A 5,498-nucleotide genomic window follows, 5' to 3' on the forward strand; every position below is an offset into this window, starting at 1 on the left:
AATATTGCATCAGAATCAAAAACCTTTCACTAAAGAAAAGCCCAGGACAAGCTGGCTTCACCGATGAATTCTATCAAACATTTAAAGAAGAAGTAACACCAATCCTTCTCAAACTCTTCCAAAAAATTAAAGAGGAGGAAACACTTTCAAACTCATTTTTGAGGCTAGCATTACACTTATATAAAACCAGACAAGGAGGGTCAGTCACAGTGGCTCATGCCTGTAATCCCTGCACTTTGGGATGCCAAGGCAGGCGGATCACTTGAGGTCAGGAGTTCGAGACCAGCCTGTCCAACATGGTGAAACTCCATCTCTACTAAAAATATAAAAATTAGCCAGGCATGGGGGAGTGTGCCTGTAGTCCTAGCTACTCGAGAGGCTGAGGCAGGAGAATGTCTTGAACCTGGGAGGTGGAGGTTGCAGTGAGCCGAGATTGCACCCAGCCTAGGCAACAGAGCAAGACTCCATCTCAAAAACAAAAACAAAAACAAAAACAAAAACAAAACAAAAACAAAAACAAAACAAAACAAAAACAAACAAAAACAGAATAAGAGATTGCAAGAAAACCAACTATAGGCCAATATCCGTGATGAATATAGTTGCAAAAATCCTCAAAAACTTACTAGCAAACCAAATTCAACAGCACATTAAAAGGACCACACACCATGACCAAGTGGGATTCATTTCTAAGATGCAAAGATGATTCAACATATAAAGATCAATTAAGCCATCCTAAATACTGCCTAAAACATTTTAGTCATGACCAGTCTGGAATAACAGAATGAAGAATGAAAATTGTATGATCATCTCAATAAATGCAGCAAAAGCATTTGATAAAAATCAATACTCTTTCATCATAAAAACTCTCAATAAACAAAGAATAGAGGGAAATTTTCTCAACATAATAAAGGTCATATATGAAAAGGCAACCTATGGAATGGAAGAAAATATTTGCAAACCATGTATTTCATAAGGAGTCAATTTCCAAAATATTTAAGGAACACCTGCAACTTAATAGCAAAAAAAAAAAAAGCTAAGAACCCAATTTTAAAAGTAGATTAAGGACTTGAATAGACATTTCTCCAAAGACATACAAATGGCCAACAGATATATGAAAAGATGCTCAACGTCACTAATCATTAGGGGAATATAAGGCAAAAACCACAGTGAGATATCGTTAAGATGATTATTATCAAAAACTCAAGACTAACAAGTGTTCGTGAGGCTGTGGAGAAATTGGAAAACTTGTATATTGTTGCTGGGAATACAAAATGGTACAGCCACTATGAAAAACAGTATAGAGTTTCCTCAAAAAAATTAAAAATATAACTATCATATAACCCAGCATTCCCACTTCTGAGTATTTTTAGAAAAGAATTGAAATCAAAATCTCCAAGAGACATTAGCAGTCTTACATTCATTGCAGTACTATACACAATAGGCAAGATAAGGAAATGATCTAAATTTCTATCAACAGATGAATGAATAAAGAAAATGTGGTATATAAATAAAATGGAATATTAGCCTTAAAAAACAAGAAAATAGTGCAATATGCAACAACATGGATCAACCATGGGAACATTATGCTAAATAAAACAAGCCAGTTAGGGCAGGACAAATACTGTATAATTCTACCTATATAAGACATCTAAAATAGACTCTTAGAAGCAGAGAGTAAAATGGTGGTTGCCAGGGACTGTTGCTGCCAGGGACAGGTTGCTTACCAATGGATATATAGTTTCAGTTATTAAAATAAATAAGTTCTAGAAATCTGCTGTACCACATTGTATCAATATGGTATTGTACACTTAAAAAATCTCTTGAAGGTTAATTTCATACTAAATGTTCTTACTACAATAAAATACAAAAGTTTTGAAAAAGTAAGAGCTGGACTAATCTCTAAAGACGCTTCCAACTGTAACATTGAACAACTCCAGGGGTAAGAGTGAATTCAGTGTACCAGTACCAATCAGGAAAGACCCTGGACTGGATGGGAGAGAAAAAAAAAGCTGAACAGAACTGTATAAATTAGACCTAGAATTGATGGAAAAAAGCATTCTCCCTTGTGTAGTCTAGACAAATGGGCCAAAACTAAAACAGTTATTTGAAAACGCCTAAGCCCCCTAAATACTGTGGTCAGTCTTAGATTGGAGTTTTCTTTCAAGTGCAATTGACTTATATTTTATATCCTTTTGCTAAGACTCAGATATCTTCTTACCAGACATTCCTAAGAACATGGACAAAGTAGTGATTTTTAAAAAGCCCTTTTACTCCAGAAAAGTACCTCAAAACCAAAAAAAGTCTTGAATTTGATGAAAGACCAAAAGCTGTGCAATTATTTATGTTGCTTAAAATAATGTTTTCCTATTACAAATGAATATGCAGAACTGAGCTAAGCAACATAAAATATAAATAGAAATTTGTCTTGTTAAAAAAATCACATGTTTTTAACTTTGGTGATCTAGTCATAGTCAACAGAAGTCTCTTAATCTATATATGTTCTTAATTAATTTAGTGCATTATCTCTACCTCTTGCTATAACTCTTCTCACTGTAGAAGACCTGCAGTTTTAAAATATCAGAAAGGATTTAATATGTAAGGAAAGTGACAATTGTATTTCACATTTGCTGATGTGACACTAAGAGTAAATACAAACTGGATAACCTATGTAGAATCTGGTCAAGAAATAGAGTGTTACGGAGATGAAGCTTTGTAATAATTGAAAGAGAATCTATCAGAAAGAGATTTTCAAAGAGAGCATATGCTGACTCTCTGAGTTTCAAACTCTTAAAAGAATTAGACAGAAAACTGTATGAAATGGGTCAGGTGCAACATCACCTGGAAATGGAAATATTTAAGCATAAATATACCTTTACAGCTTCAAGATTCTATGGGAGGTGATGTTCAAATACAATATGAAGCAACTGGATTTGTCTCACAAACACATATTCTTGAGCCCTCTTCCTGCAAGTCAGAGGTGAAAAGATGGCACATCTTCCAGTTCACTGATTGACTAAAAGATACCTCTTCCTCCAGCTCTACACTGCTGGCGAGATGCCCAAAGAGCAGTAATGAATAACTGGGCTAATGAAACAAAAGATGGTTTATTTTAATATATTTGATTATTAAGAGATCCCAAACTGATATTCCTTTTTCAAACAAAGATTTAAAAGGAAATCAGATAGCATTAAAAAAAAACAAAAAAAAAGCACTTTTGGTACATGATTCTTCTCTATATTACCTTTCACCAGCTCCTGCTCTTGCCCCCATTTCTTCAGCCCCCTCAAATACACACCCAGAATCGAAACCACTGGCGCCTTTGCACAGAAGAGGAAATGTGTGTGTTGCACAGATGTATTGCTGCCTTTGGGATTTGGATCACCCAAACAATCTGAGTTAATTACATCAACTGATGTAACCTAATTCCTTTAAAAGGAATGTCTGGCTGTGAAGAATTTTGAATGGATATTTAAAGCTTTCCTTAGCCCTCTGGAGAGGGTTTGAAATTAGCAGGCTATTTTTTCCTAAGGAAAGCAGTCTATCTTTGTAAATTCAACATTTCCATGCTCTTTACTCACTGATACTTTATTGTCTTAAAAAATTGGACCTCTTACAGACCCTCCTAATAGCACAGGTATGAAACTCTCACTAAAAAGAAAAGGGAAGTTAATACTTAGCCAGTAAGGCAACAGTAAACCATGTTGTGTAAACAAAACCCACAAAAATAAGCATTATCCTAAAACATGAACATGTCCTCCCACCAGGTAAAGTCAGTTCTGTAAAGCCGTTCCCCCCACCCTACCCCACCCCACCCCACCCCCAGCCCAGTGATTTTCTCACAAAGCGTGGGTGATCTCAGAGGCTTCCTGAGCTCTTTCTGCTTTCAATGCCCAAGGGTCTCTATCAGCCCTTGAATCTATCTTCTGCAGCACAGATGGTGGGGGTGACTCTTTTGAAAACAATTTCTTGCATGACCACCCCTCTGAAACCACCAAAAGCAAAATGCATCCCACGCTTCTGTATTTGTACATTGAGAAAAATCTCCAAAGTTACAATGATTTATAATATTAGCAGCATGTTTTAGCATGGTGGAGTCAAGCCATCCTAAATACTGCCTAAAACATTTTAGCCATGACCAGACTGGAAAATTGTAGCAATTGCCTGGATGCTGAACAAAGAAAACAATATCATTAAAATACAGTAATTCCATTATTCTGTCCACTAAAACAAACGCATTTTTATGGTACTTGAATGAAAATCTGCCATGTTGGCAGAAGAATTGGTGAAAGTGAACATGAGCATAAACACATATCTAGTAAAGATAACTATGTGAATCATTTTTTTAAAATTCTAATTGTAGGATAGGGTTATCATAAAAACATCTCAGGAAATTCAATTAAAGCTCATAGTGGATTCTTAACTTATGTGCTTGTAATAAAAAAGTGAGCTAAGAAAAAGAATGTCAGATTTAACTTAGGATTCCATGTTTGTAATATTCCAATGCTACTGAAAATTTAAACATCATCTTTCCCTAAAAACCATTCTAACAGGGGAGTGGGAGAAGAGGATAAGTGGAGAGTGTTACAGAAAACTGTAATTCATTCAGGAAAAAAAAATTCACTAATACAAGAAATATAGTATCTGACAGTACCTAGGAGTCATGAAACAGTACATCAAGGAAGAAGAAAGAAATCACTACAATCAAAACAACTGCAAAATGGCCAAAGGCTATCAGGCACCTTAGTAGCCCCTCATTGCATTATGATATCCATGCATTTATATTGAAGTGCTGAGTGAGTATATGGCGTTTCATAGAACTTCAGGTCATACTCATGAGTCAGTCACCACTGTCTGTAAACAATGCAAAGGTAAGGTCATTTGGAAATCCTAAGTGATGGTTTGTTGATGCCAGTTTTAGTACTGTGGATAAATATAATACCCTGCCATCACAGTCATTCAAATGCAATCAGTATCTCAGGGTCTGTCTTACCTATTTTATAACCTTGTGGAGGTTATATGGTTTTGGTTGTAAGCGACAAACTGCAACTCAAACTAAGTTTAAGCAAAAGAAGTGAGTTTACTAGCTCATGTAATTGAAATATCAAGAGATAGAGCTGTATTTAGGCAAAACTCTATGCAGAGAGCTTCTCCCTCCATATCTCAACTCCAATTCTCTTTGCTTGACTTTATTGTACATGTAGACTTTCTCCACCTTAGAGGCAAGTTGACCGTTGACAAATGAAATCTCAAAACTTTCTAATGTAACAGTAGCTTCCTCTGCTTACCTGCATAAAGTGAGGGAGGTATATTTTAATATTATCTTTTCCTATTTAGCATAGTTTTCTGTGCCTTACTACTTAAAGCAAGAAAGGTACACCCCTCAAGAAAGGTACACCTTGGTACACAGCCATCTGTGCTGGCAGATGAGAACAACAAGTCCTCTATGATAGGTCTTAATGAGCCACATGTTTGAAGTTCTGTGAATATTTCTTCAGAAG

The sequence above is a fragment of the Trachypithecus francoisi genome, unplaced genomic scaffold, assembly GCF_009764315.1.
Source record: "Trachypithecus francoisi isolate TF-2019V2 unplaced genomic scaffold, Tfra_2.0 Lachesis_group2, whole genome shotgun sequence".
In the NCBI taxonomy this organism is placed as follows: domain Eukaryota; kingdom Metazoa; phylum Chordata; class Mammalia; order Primates; family Cercopithecidae; genus Trachypithecus; species Trachypithecus francoisi.